Source organism: Mirounga leonina, unplaced genomic scaffold (genome assembly GCF_011800145.1).
Source record: "Mirounga leonina isolate KUSES-001 unplaced genomic scaffold, KU_Mleo_1.0 Mir_173, whole genome shotgun sequence".
NCBI classification, from domain to species: Eukaryota; Metazoa; Chordata; class Mammalia; order Carnivora; family Phocidae; genus Mirounga; species Mirounga leonina.
Window position 1 is genome coordinate 30,521,333 of NW_023270447.1, and position 17,507 is coordinate 30,538,839.

At 38.1% G+C, this 17,507-nt stretch overlaps 1 protein-coding gene across 6 annotated transcripts in view; it reads left to right on the forward strand.

Annotated features, from left to right (window-relative positions):
• ZZZ3 (zinc finger ZZ-type containing 3) overlaps positions 1-17,507 on the forward strand; it is a 107,511-nt gene that overhangs the window by 64,068 nt on the left and 25,936 nt on the right. The window lies entirely within an intron of this gene.

Below are 17,507 nucleotides of genomic sequence, written 5' to 3' on the forward strand. Positions count from 1 at the left end.
TATTTTTAATTATTAAATGTTATAGAATAATTTGTTCTTGAAGTAGTTTAGAATCAGTTAAAACATTTTTTTTGAAAAACTTTCTAAGAATTTTAAATGATCTAATCCATCTGTGGGATAGATTTGTGTCAGTTGATATTTACTAATTCAGCAAGTGTCTGTTGAGTGCCTTCTTCATGCTAGTGGAGTGCTAGTTGCCGGAGATAAATGAACAGATAGGTCACCTACTTTAATAAAATGGGTGTTATATGTAATTATTGCAAGGTCGTCAATATTTTTATGTGTCCAGTACTCTCAGAGTACTGGAAGTTGTTTTTCTGAAAGTTTTCATTTTGTCAAAAGAAAGAAATATGAAATGTTAGGCATCATCAGCACTTGAAGGTCAGTGTGAAATGATGATAAATGCTTATGAAATATTAATTAAGCTGGTAAGAAAAAGTGTGTGCCAAGATCATCAAGGTTCTATGTCATCATTTGTCCCTGCCCCCCACCTTCCCCATTCAGAGTCTGATACTGGAAAAATGAAAGTCTCAAACTTCATAAAAACTAACATTTTGGTTAAATTTGCTGTAGAGTTTGAGAAAAAAATTTACAATGTCAGATACTTTTTTGGTGAGTAAATTTTCATTAGTTTTGAATATGATTCTTTAAAGCTTTTCCTGTTCTGAAATTTTTTATAGGCCTAATATTCTGACTTCATAGTATAAGCCATAACAAGGGGCTAAAAATGTAAATGACTGGTTCTTTTTGAAAATCTTGTGGAGTTTACAGTTTGTTCAAGTATTTTTTTTTAAAAAAAGATTTTATTTATTCACTTGAGACACAGAGATACAGAGAGGGAGAGAGAGAGCATGAGCGGGGGAGAGAGGCAGAGGGAGAGGGAGAAGCAGGCTCCCCGCTGAGAAAGGAGCCCAGTGTGGGGCTTGATCCCAGGACCCCGGGATCATGACCTGAGCTGAAGGCAGAAGCTTAACCATCTGAGCCACCCAGGCGCCCCTTCAAGTATTTTGTAAGTGTTTTGCAACTTTAAGGAAACTATCAGTACTTATATATTTGCATGAATATTTCATACTTTGGGTAATTTAGAGGGTTTGGATGCTTGATATTTTGATTTTTTTTTTGTTTCTAGGTTGTTAGAAATAAGATCTTAGATTTGAAATATTTTCCTTTTTTTTTTTTTTTTAGAAGAAACTCTTTGAAACTTAAACCCATGTAAAACTTATCTTGTCTTCTTTAAAATGTTTAAAAGATTCCTGGGCCTACATTTAGAGATTGTTTTAGTAGATTTGGGATAGACAAGGCACCTAGATTTTTTTTTTTTTTTTAAAGACTTCATTTATGTATTTATATTAGAGAGTGTGTGTGTTTGTGTGCGGGGGGGCGGGGGTTGAGGAGAGAAGGGCAGAGGGAGAGAGAGAAAATCCCAAGCAGACTCCCTCCTGAGTGTGGAGCCCCATGACGGGCTCCATCCCACCATCCTGAGATCCTGATGCTAGCTAAAACCAAGAGTTGGACACGCAACTGACTGAGCCAGCCAGGTGCCGCCAGGCACCTATGTTTTTAACATGCATCTAGGGAATATGGATGTAGGTGGTCCTTAGACCGCTTTGAGAAAATATGTCTGTACAGGCTTTCTCTTCCACCTTTAAGAGACTCCCATGACCCTACATTTTGTGGGATGAAAGAGAAATTTGTCTGGAGGAAGGTGATATTGAGGGAAAGATAGGACATAGTAGAGATAGGTCCTTGAGAACATCTTCCATCATTTCTTTGATTTTTTTTTTTTTAAGATTTATTTGAGAGAGAGTGTGTGTGGGGAGAGGAAGAGGGACAGGGAGAGAAGCAGATTCTGCTAAGTGCAGAGCCTGATGCTCTGATAACCTGAGATCATGATCTCATGACCTGAAATTGCATGACCTGAGCCAAAATCAAGAGTCGCCCGCCCAACTGACTGAGCCACCAGGTGCCCCTATCATTTCTTTGATTCTGAGAAATGATTGAAATCTTTCAGCTTTCTGGAGGAATTCAGTTAATATGCAGTACCATTTGAAGACTACAACAAAATGCAAACTCACATTATATGGCTTTTGTGATGATTAAATTGAAAATAGGCATTATTCTTACAAAATTATTTTCTAACGTCTTAATAGCCTAGCAGAAACTTAAATTGGCAGGCTCTTGAAGAAATCGGTGGTTCTGGTTTTGAGAAATTATTTTTTCATTTCTAGACATCGTAATTTATATCTCTGTTCAGAGTCCCAGGTTTAACTAATTAATTTAAAACTACCTTAAAGATAGAGTGGAAAAATTACAGTAGCTTGTTAATCATGCTTGTAATCATATAAAAAATAATGGTTTAAGACCACCTATTTTGACTTATTAAGTGTTCTTAAGAGTAGGTGAAATTCTAGTTGGTCACTAGAACAGTAAATTAGGACTTCCTAATAAGTATTTTAGTGCTAGGGTAGTTACCTTTGCTTAAAGCTGGTGCTTCAGTAGTAACGATCCTTTGAAATAATTTCTATCAGTCAGCAGACTTGTAATCTGGGCTTAATTTCTTGCTCTGGCTTAATTCAGTTCAGCAAACATCTGTTGAGTACTTACTATAGGCTTCGCCTAGTCTTAGACACCACATATTATAAAGATAAGTTAGATTTGGTTTGGTCCCTTTCCCCAGGAGAAACACATTTTAAACTACTACCCCATTTCCATCCCTATTCGTATTTTAGGTACACGAGTCTTGCTTTTGGTTCTTTCAACTATTTTGCTCCCTTTCACCATCGGACATTTTTCTTCTATCTCCAGTGTCTCAATTAATTATTTAGTATCTTGAGAATGTTTATGAAGCTGTTACTTTCCCATAACACTCGAGATGTGATTGCAGTGTATTTGTTTATTATGCCTTTCCTTTTGTTTTCGTAATTGGTGCAGAATAGGTGGGCAACCGATAATTGGAAAATAAATACACGAAAGAATGCTCAAAGTTTTTTATTCCTTTAAGAACTCTAATTTTCGTATATTTGCCTTTATCTGTCCTTGTCTCTTTTTTTTTTAAGATTTATTTGAGAGAGAGAGCAAGAGAGAGAGCATGCACACGAGCAGGGGAGGGGTAGAGGAGAGGGAGAGAGAGTCCCAAGCAGATTCCGCACTGAGAGCGGAGCCTGCTGCAGGGCTCAATCTCACGACCCTGAGATCACAACCTGAGCCGAAATGAAGAGTTGACCGCCCAACCAACTGTGCCACCCAGGCGCCCCCTTGTTTCCTTTTCTTACCTGGCTTAGATTGCCTGATCTTTAAGAACATAGCTCACAGTTTTCCCTCCCCTCTCCCATTGCTTTTCCTTTGTTCCTACTGAAGAGAAACATACTTCTGCATGCTGGTACCAGTATAAATTCATGATTTCCAGTTAGAGAGTGGAGCCTCTCGGGTGGCCTGCACCTGCCATATTTCCCTGATCCGTTTTTCTTTGTGACTATTTAAGATCTTTTTAACTCTTACTAAGCCACCAGGCCCTCACTCCGCAGGTGATCTTGCTTTCTGCTGCATGAGAAAATAAAAGGCAGCAGAGGAGAACTACCCTAGTCAACGTCTTGCCACATACTTATCTGCATCTGTACCCATAGTTTGTGAGTGAGAGTGTAGCCTACTGATGATGCTTTTGGGAGGCAGAGAGGCTTAGTTGGGTTCAGATCTACCACTTGAAACCTTGGCAAGTTACTTAACCTCAGTTTCTTTCCTCATTTATAGAAAGAGAGTAATAATATATATAGGGCTGCTAGCAGTTGTAAAGAGCATAATACCTTATAAGTAGTAAATTTTCAATTCAAAATGATGGTGATGATGATGATAAATAATCTTTAAGTAAATGGAGGGATCTCTTTTTCCTACCTGAGGCTAAGCCTTCCAGCAGTGAGTTGAGCTCCATTCCCTCTTAACTTTCTTTTAGGAACCTTGCTCTGTTTGTTATTACTCTTATTTTTCAGAATCAACCTTTCCAGTGGGCCCTTTCCCATCAGCATTTACACATGTTTCAGTCTTTTCCTGATTTAAAAATCATCATACTCCATATACTTTTTCAACTATTTTTCTATTTACTTTCTCCCCTTTACAGCTAAATTTCTTGAGGAAGTTGAATAAGTTGCCAGTTTCCAGGTACCAGGATAGACTCTGAAAAGAGAAAAGTGATAATTTTTGTTATAGAGCCCTGACTGTATTTTCAGGATTGTTGGTGAAACCTTTATGCAAAAGAAAATACCCTTTGAAATACATTAGAAATTACATTTTGGGGCTTCTGTGTGCCTCAGTTGGTTAAGCGTCTGCCTTTGTCTCAGGTCATGATCCTGGGGTCCCGGGATCCAGCCCTGCATCAGGCTCCCTGTCCCTCTGCCCCTTCTGCTGTTTGTGCTCTTTTTCTCAGTATCAAATAAATAAATAAAATCTAAAAAAAAAAAGAAAGAAAGAAATTACACTTCTTTCAGGGGGTTAAATATATATTGAGAAAATACACAATGAAGACTTCTTGGAAAGGGGCAAGTGTTTTTGTATAATTGTTTGAGGCTATCAGAATTCTTCTTTAATTATGAATGACAAATGTTTTAGTTAAAATATTGCTTACCCTGTTTATGGTCCATTTAAGAAAAAAATGGTATTCTTCTGTTACATTCTGTTATTGAATTAGTATTTTTACTAGTAGGTGAATAGGAAGAATTGTTAAATAGGCTAATTTTATTACTATTCTGCTATTTAAAAATAAGGCAGGAAATTAAGGCTTCATTTAGGTTTTCAGCCATTTCTGAATTTTAGATATAGGCTGATTTTCCTAGTGTATACAGTCTAAGCTCAGTATTTCACATAAGTTAGGATATGTAAATAATCATATTATGGAAAAAACCCTGGCAAGAATCTACAAGTATTTAACCTTTCCACGTTTTGGTTATGCCATCTATAAAGTGGTACTAATACCTGTTTCAGAGGGTTTTTGATCAAAAATATAATCATATATGTGAATAATTTATATAATATTATATATACTATTATAATTAAATATAATTAATATAATATATATAAATATATATAAGTAATATATATTATACTCTAAATATTCATAAAAAGAGTACAACTAAGGCAAACAATAGCTGTACAAAGAGTAAAGTTAATAGTAGTACAAGTATAATGAGATTATAAGGTAGTAGTGTCAATATAAGAGGTAAAAAATATTTTTATTCCACCTTGTGATTTTAAAATTTTATATAAATCCAGCTGTTACCAGATGGTTATACACCTTAAAAAAACCCAAAAAACAAAAAAACTTTTACCACTTATTTAAGTACACTGTGCTGTGAATATGTTGGTCTTATAAATACTGTGATATAACTGTTATAATAATTGTTTTATACACACACACACACACACACACACACATATATATGAGTGATTGATATATCATACCAAACTGAAGAAACTATTGTCCTTAACTGTTTCCTCCCCTTCCCCCCGCCCCAGCCTCCTCATCAGATTGTATTTTTTAAGAGTATATTGCCATGCCAGGCATAATGGTATTTTAATGTCACTACTGTGCTGAAGCACTAAAGTTAAAAGATTAGAATTGTGCTTACTTAGTGACTTAAGATGCATAACCATAGGAGGTCTGGAGATTACATTTATTTGACAGAGATTTTACATTTGAAATGCTCTAGCAGTTATCACTTTTTATTTTAAGATTTTATTTATTTAACAGGAAGAGTGAGAGAGGATGAGCAAAGGGAGTGGCAGAGGGAGAGGGAGAAGCAGGCTCCCCGCAGAACAGGTTCCCCAGTGCGGGGCTCCATCCCAGGACCCTGAGATCATGACCTGAGCGCAGACACTTAACCGACTGAGCGGCCCAGGCACCCCTAGCAGTTACCACTTTTAAGCAGAATAGAGATAATATCTAAAAAGGTATTTTGAACAGATTTTCATATTGAACAGAGATAGCAGAGTAAATGACAGTAAATTTGCTAACATAAATTTTTTTTAACATAATTAGATGGGCTGTCTTAAATTCTTACATTGCAACTTAAATATATACCTCAACTACATACTTTCCCTTTTGCTATTTTAAACAGCAAAGCAATAGTGGCTATAGGGAAGATTTTAAGATTGATTGATTGATTAAAAATATGTTAATTTAGAGGTGACTGGGCAGCTCAGTCAGTTAAGCGTCTGCCTTCAGCTTGGGTCATGATCCAGAGTCCCAGGAGACAGCCCCCCAATCAGGCTCTCTGCTCGGCAGGGAGTCGTCTTCTCTCTCTGCCCCTCACCCTGTTTGTGCTCTCTCTCTCTCTCTCTCTCTCTCTCTCTTTCTCGGTCTCAAATAAATAAATAAAATCTTTTTAAAAAGTATTTACTTATTTTAGAGGGGGAGGGGAGAGTGAGAGCTGGGGCAGGGGGTGGGGTGGGGTGGGTGGGAGCGGAGGGAGAGGGAGAGAGTCTTAAGAAGATTCTGTGCTGAGGGGCGCCTGGGTGGCTCAGTCGTTAAGCGTCTGCCTTCGGCTCAGGTCATGATCCCAGGGTCCTGGGATCGAGCCCCGCATCGGGCTCCCTGCTCTGCGGGAAGCCTGCTTCTCCCTCTCCCACTCCCCCTGCTTGTGTTCCCTCTCTCGCTGTGTCTCTCTCTGTGAAATAAATAAATAAAATCTTAAAAAAAAAAAAAGATTCTGTGCTGAGCCTGGAGCCCAATGCAGGGCTCGATCTCATGACCCTGAGATCACCACCCAAGCCAAAACCAAGAGTCGGACACTTAACCCACTGTGCCACCCAGCACCCCTGCAAGATTTATCTTAATTTTTATTTTAAAAAATTAAATTTTTTATTTAAAGTTTTTTTTTTTAAAGATTTTATTTATTTATTTGGCACAGAGAGAGAGAGATAGAGGGAGAGAGAGCAAGCACAAGCAGGGGGAACGGCAGGTGGGGGAAAAGCAGGCTCTCTGCTGAGCAAGGACCCCGACGGGGGGGCTTGATCCCAGGACCCTAGGATCATGACCTGAGCTGAAGGCAGCTGTTTAACCGACTGAGCCACCCAGGCCCCCTAAACAGTTTTTTTCTTTTAAAGGGGTACCTGGGTGGCTCAGTCAGCTAAGCGTCTGAGTCTTGATTTCGGTTCAGGTCATGATCTCAGGGTCATGAGGTGTAGCCTGTGGAGCCTGCTTAAGATTCTCTCCCTCTGCTCCTCTCCGCCCTCCAGCCCCACCTGCTCATGCACAGGTGGGAACTCTTGCTCTCTCTTAAAAAAAATAAGTTGTTTTTTTTTTTTTTTTAAAGATTTTACTTATTTATTTGACAGAGACAGAGATAGCAAGAGCAGGAACACAAGCAGCGGGAGTGGGAGAGGGAGAAGCAGGCTTCCCCCCAAGGAGGGAGCCCGATGTGGGACTCGATCCCAGAACCCTGGGATCATGACCTGAGCCGAAGGCAGACGCTTAACGACTGAGCCACCCAGGCGCCCAAAAATAATAGTATTTTAAAGAACAATTTTAGATTTACAGAAAAATCAAGACTATATTACAGAATTCCCTTATACACCCTACTCCATTTCCCCTGTTTTTAATATATTAGTATGATATATTAATTATAATTAATGAATCAATATTACTACATTATTATCTAAAATCTATACTTTATTAGTTTTTACACAGTATCTTTTTTCTGTTCTGAAGTCCCATCTAGGATACCAATTAGATTTAATTTTCATGTCTCCTTAGGCTTCTCTTGACTGTGGCAGTTTCTCAGACTTTCCTTGTTGTTGATGACCTAAGCAGTTTTGAGGGGTACTGGTCAGGTATTAATATTCTTTATTGGAATTTGTCTGATGTTTTCCTCATGATTAGGCTGGGGTTGAAGGTTTGGGGAGGAAGAACACAGAGGTTAAGTGCCATTTTTATCACATCATACCAAGGCTATATGCTATTACTATGATTTAGTGCTGTTGATGTTGATTTGATCACTTGGCTGAGGTAGTATTTTTCAGGTTTCTCCACTGTATTCTTTTTTCCTCACCCTTTCTATACTGTATTTTTTGGAAGGAAGTTACTCTGCACAGCACATACTTAAGGAGTGGGGAGTTAGGTTCTCTCTCCTTGAGGGCAGAGTGTCTACATAAATTATTTGGAATTCTGCTTGGGAGATTTTTCTTTCGTCATTCAATTCTTTATATCAGTGTGGACTTAAATATTTATTTTTATACCTTGGGTTATAATTTAGTACTACTTTGTTTTGGCCATTGGGAACTTATCTGTTAGCTCTCTATGTCCCATCAAGGTGGTGTATTTTTGGTACGTCTCTGTGTCTGTATGTGTATACTAACCTGTGTATATACACATAACCATAAATGTATTTTTAAAATTTCATTTATTTGATAGAGAGTGAGAGAGCACAAGTAGAGGGAGAGGAAGAAGCAGGCTCCCCGCTGAGCAGGGAGCCAGATGAGGGCTCCATCCCAGGACCCTGGGATCATGACCTGAGCCAAAGGCAGACGCCTAACCGACTGAGCCACCCAGGCTCCCCTCCATAGAATATTTCTATGTATAATCATCTGCATCTCTACTAAGCTAAACATGAGTTCATATTTTGACTCTACCTCTAATCCCTTATATTACCACTGGATCATTCTAGCTCCTCCCCTTGCTTATCTGTAAATTCCCAATCCAGCACTGGCAGATTTGGCCATCTATCACCCATTTATTTAATTGTTTAATTCCAATATAAATATATAGCAGTATTAGAATTGTTAACTCTTACACCTGTGGGAAATAACTACATCAGTTAGAATATGTGCTTATGTGCAATTCCTTTTGCCTTTAGTCTTAGAGATGCCACTCATCTCCAAAGTTACCTGGTCAGGACCTTTTCCTTCTTACCCTCTCAGTGAGATTTATAATACAGTTAAATCTTGAATCAGTTTATATTCCTTCTTAGGATCCCCTGACCTTCTAGATGATTTTTTTAAATTTGCATACCTTAAGGTTCATTTTTTGTCCTTTAAAGTTTTATGGGTTTGACAAATGCATAATGTATGCATCCAAGATTACAGTATCATATAGAATAATTTCATTAATATAAAAAAATCACCTTTGTGTCATGTTCAGCCCTCCTGCCTTCCACCAAACTTCTGATCTTTTTACTGCCCTTATAGTTTTATCTTTTATAAAATGTCATATAATTGGAATCATATATAACCTTTTCAGACTGAAGAAATTTAATTTTTAAATGCTCTTTTCTAGTATCCTTAGAAACTTTGTTTTGGAATGGCCTTGATATAAGTTTTGTCCAGATTTCCACCTAATACAATACCTCTGCAGTATCCTTTGATGGTGATTATTCAGTATCTATTTGAACTTAACAGTGACAGAGAACTCACTACTTTGTGATTTTTTTTTTTTTAAGATTTTATTTATTTGAGAGAGACACAGCGAGAGAGGGAACACAAGCAGGGCGAGTGGGAGAGGGAGAAGCAGGCTTCCCACTGAGCAGGGAGCCCAGTGTGGGGCTTGATCCCAGGACCCTGGGATCATGACCTGAGCCGAAGGCAGACGCTTAACGACTGAGCCACCCAGGCGCCCCGAGAACTCACCACTTTATGAAATCTTTGCTTTTATTGAGCCTCAGATTCTTCCCTAGAACTTCTGCTTAGTGATGGGAGTTTGACTTCGAGGTGACTTGAAATAGGTCTCTTCCTTTTTCTATATAGCAGACTTTCATATGTTCTCTTGGATCATCTACATTTCTTTAACTTTTCTGCTTTTCAGAACCCTAGCTGGTTAACAACTTCTGAGTATACTTCAGTGTTAAATATGGTGTTCAGGATGTAATCTTATACATTGGCTACATTGCTTTCTCTGTGGTTTCTTTTGCCATTTTCTCAAGTTTATCTTAAACATTGCAGCCATATTAGCCTTCCAAATGCAAAGATTTTCTTATATCATCATGGTTCAAAAGTTGCAGCTGCTCCCTATTGCATTAGAATGGTATTTCTTTATGAAGGACATGTTTCAGAATTATCTGTGGAGTTTTGTTTTTGTTTTTAAATATAGGTGCTCAAGCAGTATCTCCGGGAATTCTGGAAATGGAAAGTGATTTTAGAGACTCTTATTTTGTAGAAGAGGAGACTGAAAGCCTGATAGGCTCATCTATTTGATCTTCTCAGAATGGGACTAGAATTCATATTTCTTTTTTTTTTTTTTTAAAGATTTTATTTATTTATTTGAGAGAGAGAATGAGAGACAGAGAGCATGAGAGGGGGGAGGGTCAGAGGGAGAAGCAGACTTCCTGCTGAGCAGGGAGCCCGATGTGGGACTCGATCCCGGGACTCCAGGATCATGACCTGAGCCGAAGGCAGTCGCTTAACCAACTGAGCCACCCAGGCGCCCCTAGAACTCATATTTCTTGTCCTGTTGAATCTATAGTTCTTCCATTTTATTTATTTTTAAAGATTTTATTTATTTATTTAACAGAGTGAGACACAGTGGGAGAGGGAACACAAGCAGGGGGAGTGGGAGAGGGAGAAGCAGGCTTCCGCTGAGCAGGGAGCCTGATGTGGGGCTCGATCCCAGGACCCTGGGATCATGACCTGAGCCGAAGGCAGACACTTAACGACTGAGCCACCCAGGCGCACCTATAGTTCTTTCATTTAAAGATTTTTATTTTGTGTTCTCGATTTCCCCTCATGTATTTTCTCTAGACTATCACTTATTTCAGTGTGTGTCGCACTTAACCTGCCATTGTGCTTTTCCTTGTACTATTTATTCTACCTGGAATATCTTAACCTTCTTTTCTATTGAAATACACAAATTTTCAGTGTTTACTTGGTTTTTACTTCTTCTATGAAATAGTGCTTGTGGCTCCCAGGAATGATCACTTTGTTTATAACATGGTTGGTCAAATTTTATGTATGTTTTTCTCTTGCAGTATATTAATCATTATAATTTTTGTCGATTTTGGGAATTGACTAGGAATTTTATAAGCTTCCTTGTTTTTTAGTATTTAAATAAGCAATTACCAATATACACATGCACACTGTCTTAATTGTAATGATTAAGATGTGGGATTGCATGTTGATTATACTTGTATCCTTCAGAATGGCTGACTTAGTGCTATATACACAGTGAGCATACTTGGTAAGTGTTTGAATGGGTTCATACAAGTTTAAGCTAATACTACATGTTTTTGAGCAGCTACTTCACACTTTAACATCATAATTGAACTTAGGATCATTTGGGAGGCTCACAATTTTCTGTGCTTGTTAAGGCAAGTTCATGCCATCCTGTATTTGTTTGCCTGTTTTGTAGTTCAATACCATATTTTTGTTTATGTGGTTAAATTTCATCTTGTCTAGTATTCTAGCTTGCTTGTTATTTTTTAATCCTGATTTTTTTCATCTACAGTATTTGCTATCCTTCTCAGCTTCATGTCATCCGTAAACTTGGTAAGTATCCTTTTTATCTGTCCCTCTAAGTCTTACATGTGGAAAAGGACCCAGGCTATATGTATCTTTAGCATACCTAAAAAACTTATAAGAGCATACATACCATTATAAAAGTGTTCTGTATACAGTCATTTAACCACTGAAAAGTCACCCAAATAACTATTCAGTTATTTATATTTTCTTTTGTGGTTTTTGTTTTCATCTTTTGCTTTCATCTTTATGAGCACTTTCTATATCTCTTTTGAATCTTAATGTGCTATGGAACAGTACAAGAAATAGAAAAATGGACTTCCTTTCAGGGATCGCACAATATAATAAATGAGATAAGACATACTTAAAAACTGTGGCATGGGTGCACCTTAAAATGCTTGCCTTCAGGAAGTACACTGTTCAGTGACCCACAGCCAGAACAGCCAATTTCTTCATAAACCATAGCCATTATATTTCACATAATTTCATTTTGGAAGTAACCTTTGTGAGAGTAAAGCCATTAATGTATCATGAGTAGACATTGTGAAGTAGGGGAAACTTATCCCTTAGATCAGTTACTTGGCATACTTCTTGCTATGGGCAGAGCTGATAAACCCAGGTCTCGAATAGGATTCTGTATGAAGAAAAGATCGACTTAATGCTGTGTTTATGTATACAGTATTAAGTGAGCCCATTTTTAACTCAGAAAAAATGTGAAATAATGATGACCAGAATTTTTTTGTATTTTTTAAAAAATTTTTTTGTATTTTTATTTTATTTTAATTCCAGTGTAGTTAACATTCAGTGTTATATTAATTTCAGGTGTACAATATAGTGATTCAGCAATTCTGTACGTTACTCAGTGCTCATCACAACAAGTGTACTCCTTAATCCCCATCACCTGTTTCATGCATCCACCCACCACTCACATCCTCTCTGGTAACCATCAGTTTATTCTCTATTAGAGTTATGAGTCTGTTTCTTGGATTGTCTCTCTCTCTCTTTTTTACTCCTTTGCTTATTTAATTCCACTATGAATGGAAGCATATGGTATTTGTCTTTCTCTTGACTGACTTATTTCACTTAGCATTATACAGTGAATGACCAGAATTGAACAAATGGCTTATAATCATAGAATATTTTACTTTGCAAAAAGCTTTTAGAATTACTTATCTGGTCCATTCTTCTCATTTTGTAGCTGAGGAAGCCAAGGCCCAAGGTTTAATGACTTGAATAACATCCCATGGTTAGTTGCTGGTAGAGCTGGGACTTGAACCAGGACTCCTCTGTGAATCTTAAAGTTCTAGAAGTAGAATTGTTCTCTCTGTAACATTTTCTTCCTAGAAAACTTTCCCTTTAAAAAAGTGCAATATCTCATACATATAATACTAATGAAATATTGACATGCAGATACGGAATAACTATGAAATCAAACAGCCTATAATTGTTTAACCACAATCCAGGTTAAGATACACAATATGGATAGTACTCCAGAAGTCCTCCTCTGTGAATAGTTCCTTAGTTACATTCCCTTACTTTTCTTGGAGATAACCATTATCTCACTTTTGTGAAAATCCTTCTTTGCTGTTTTAAAAGGTCTTACTACTTATGTGTGTATCCCTAAATAATAAAGTTTAGTTTTTGAACCACACTGCATATACTCTTTTGTGATTTATTACGTTTGTGATAGTCATCTGTGTTAGTACACATAGATGTACTTTGTTCATTTTCATTGCTGTATAGTATTCCACTGTATATCTATACCACAGTTTATCTCTTCGTTGTTTTTTTTTTAGGTGGACATTTGGGTTGTTTTTGGTTTTGGATTATCATGAATAAGTCTGCAGTAAATACATGCCATTATGTATATTCAAGAGTTTCTTGAGGTTATATACTACATATGGGATGTCTGGGTCTTGGTGTGTCTGCATTTTCAGTCTTACTAGTTAATTACAAACTGAGATATCCTAGTCCACTCTGAGAGGGCTGTTTACTTCCTTTTCACCCTTACTCCGAGGGTGTGTCCTCCAGGATCCAAGACCAAAGCTTAGGTTTGTTTTCCAGAGCCTCTACCTTTGGTAGGCTCTACACTCCCAATTTTAATCTTCTATCATTTTAAGCTATCAAAAACACTGCTCAGCTTCCTGTTCAATCCAGTCAATAAATTGCTCCAGGGCAAGAGTGCCCCCAAACATGTTTTAACTTTCTGGTTTTCATCTTACCATGGATCTTAATTTGGTACCGTCTCATGAGTCTGTTAGCTCTTTGCGACTTTTAAGAGCTTTTAAATATTTTTTCCAGCTTGTCTTCAATGAAGGGTTCTTCTGAATTTACATCATCTGTATTTTCTGAAAGAGGAAATTTGTCCCCATTGAGCTTTTAGTTTTAATTATCATATCTTAAAAATTTGAATTTGCGGGGTGCCTGGGTGGCTCAGCCATTAAGTGTCTGCCTTTGGCTCAGGTCATGAACCCAGGGTCCTGGGATTGAGCCCCGCGTCGGGCTCCCTGCTCAGCGGGAAGCCTGCTTCTCCCTCTCACACTCTCTCTGCTTGTGTTCCCTCTCTTGCTATCTCTGTCTGTCAAATAAATAAATAAAATCCTTAAAAAATGTTTTTGAATTTGCTTCCTTTTCAAAGCATCTTAGTTTTTGTAGTTTCCTATTCCCTGTAGCTGTTTTCAAGCTTGTCTTTTATTACTCTGTCTTGCTTTTTTGTATGCTTGGTAATTTTTAAATAGATGCTCTTTACTTTCTTTGGAAAATTCTTAATGGGTTATCTTTGAGGCCTAGGATGAATATGTATTCTTCCAGAGAAAACTGCATTTGCCTCTGTGGGTATCTTGGTGGGGGATGGGTGTGTGTGCATCAGTCCAGAAGCACTGCTTTAAACTGTAGTCGTGGTTTTGGTTGTTTAAGGCCACCCAGGTAATATTATTTGGACTTTCTTATGGTGACAGCTTTTTGTGGTTGAAATTTTTATCTGCTCCTTTTCTCCGTCCCAAAGCAACTCTTCTTCTTCTTTTTTTTAAAGATTTTATTTATTTGACACAGAGAGAGATAGTGAGAGCAGGAACACAAGCAGGGGGAGTGGGAGAGGGAGAAGCAGGCTTCCTGCCAAGCAGGGAGCCCGTTGTGGGACTTGATTCCGGGACCCTAGGATCATGACCTGAGCTGAAGGCAGACGCTTAACGACTGAGCCACCTGGGCGCCTACAAAGCAACTCTTCTATGGGATGGGAGTGAGAGGTCCTGAAGGAAGAGCATCTCTTATTAGACTACTTACCTCAGTGGCTTTGTCTTCTGTTTCCTGGGCAAGTGAAGTACAGAAAATTGAGCCCAGACTTACATGGTCCAGTTTATGCCTTCACTTAGATTTTGGCCTATTAATAAAAGAAGTCTTAGTATCTTATCAGTTTTTCCATGATTTTAAAATAAACAGGTACATGTTTTTTTTCTTAACTTGTCTTTAATTCAGCATTTTTAGTTATTTTTCAATGCAGAATTGATCATTATACCTGGAAAGGCATATTATCAGAAACTAAGGTATTCATTTCTGTCTTAACACAGAGTATCATAAAAGGCTTTTTATTCATCTTCTTAATGACTTTTGATTTTCATAGTAAATGAGAAGTCATTTATGAATTATTGAATTTTTGCTGTTCTACAGTTTCAGTGTTTGAAACCCTTCATAAAGAAAGAAAAAGTATCATACAGCTTTTCTTTTACTAAATTGATTTTAAAATATGTATGTTCTGCTTATATCAAAATAATTTCTCTTCAATCATTTATATATTGAGCTCAGTATTTTGCTGAAAGTAGAAGTACCATACATGATTTGAAATGATGGTGTAGAGTAAATTGAAGCATTTCCCCCAAAACTGTTTTACACTGGTAAGGTGTTAGGATGGAATATATTGCTGTTTAAAATTGCCTGATTGTTATTCTTGAGAACTGATCCACTTTATATAGTTTTATCCTGTTGAAAATGATATCCAGCATATGTCTTGCTCTTTTTTCTCTTACTTCCTCCTGTTCACCAGTGCATACATGTGTGCATTTGTACACGTGCATACATGTGAAAACATATTGGTTAGCTTTTAAGTTTTTTCTATACTTCTTCCCCTTTTCTTTGTACAGTATAGTTAAATGAATACATTTTTAAACATTTTAAAATATTTATTTATTTGAGCGAGAGTGTGGGGTGGGGGCTAGGCAGAGGGAAAGGGAGAGAGAGAATCTCAAGCAGACTCTGTGCTGAGCGTGGAACCTGACATGGGGCATCATCTCATGACTCTTGAGATCATGACCTAAGCCAAAAATCAAGAGTGGGACACTTAACCCACTGAACCACCAGGCGTCCCTGAATACATTTATTTTTATGTTGCCTTACTTCCTCTAGTTTTTTTTTTTCAGTGTTATTTAATTAAGTTCAGTGTTCATAGGATAATCAAGCTGTTCTTTTTCAGTAGCAAAGTGTAATGAATTGCTTCTTCATTACTCAGTTTTTATTTAGGAAATTATAAAAGTTTAAAAGGCTGGAAGAATAGTATGGTAAGCATCTGTATCGCCTTCAGCTAAATTCATCAGTTGTTAACATTTTGTAATATTCTCTCCCTCTCTCCCTTTACCCTCATCTTCCTTCCCATCCCATATACTTTTTTATTTTTTTAAGATTTTATTTATTTATTTGATAGAGACACAGCGAGAGATTGAACACAAGCAGGGGGAGTGGGAGAGGGAGAAGCAGGCTTCCTGCTGAGCAGGGAGCCCGATGTGGGGCTCGATCCCAGGACCCCAGGATCATGACCTGAGCCAAAGGCAGACGCTTAATGACTGAGCCACCCAGGCGCTCCCCCCTTTTTTAATTTTTTTAAGCTGAGACATTTAAAAGTATATTGTAGACTCATCACCCTTTACTTTAGTATGTATCTCCTAAAAAGAAGAATATTCTTTGGGGCGCCTGGGTGGCTCAGCCGGTTAAGTGTCTGCCTTCGGCTCAGGTTATTATCCCAGCGTCCTGGCATCGAGCCCTGCATCAGGCTCCCTGCTCAGTGGGGAGTCTGCTTCTTGCTCTCCCCCCACCCCCCACTCGTGCTCTCTCTCGCTCTGTACTCTCTGTCTCTCAAATAAATCTGAAAAAAAAAAAAAAGAATATTCTCTTGCATAACCTTAAATACCTTATTATACCTCAGTAGTCTGGCATTGATAGAATGAAATATATAATCCACAATCTGTATTTACATTTTTCTGTCTGTACCCAGAAATATCCCCGAAATGTTTATTTCCCCTTCTCTGGGACCTAATTCATGATTATATATTATACTTGGTTGTCATGTCTCTGTATCTTTAATCTAGAGCAGGGCCCAGCAGACTTTTTCTTAAATGGTCAGATAATAAATAATTTTGGCTTTGGGAATCAACTGCGCTTTGCAACTACTCCACTCTGTCATTGTATTTAGAAAGCAGCCATAGACATTATCTAAACAGATGAGTGTGGCTATGTTCTAATAAAACTATTTATAGAGGGGGCCTGGGTGGCTCAGTTGATTAAGCATCTGACTCTTGATTTTGGCTCAGGGTTGTGAGATCAAGCCCCATGTTGGGCTCTGCACTGGGTGTGGAGCCCACTTCAGATTCTCTCTCTCCCTCTCCCTCTTCCCCATTTCTTTCTCTCTCCCAAAATAAACATACACACACACACTTTACTTACAGAAACAGGCTAAAGGTCGTAGACCTCTGATCTAGAATAGTTTTTTTTTTTTTTTTAAGATTTTATTTATTTCTCAGATGGAGAGAGAGAGAGCACAAGCAGGCAGAGGGAGAAGCAGACTTTGCACCGAGCAGGGAGCCCGATGTGGGACTCGATTCCAGGCCCCTGGGATCACGACCCGAGCCGAAGGCAGCCACTTAACCGACTGAGCCACATAGGCGTCCCTAGAATAGTGTTTTTTTTTTTTTTTTTTTTTTAAGTAGGCCCAGCGTAGAGCCTTATGTGTGGGGCCTGAACCCACACAACCCCCAACATCAAGACCTGAGCTGAAATGGAGTCTGATGCTCAACTGACCGAGCCACCCAGGT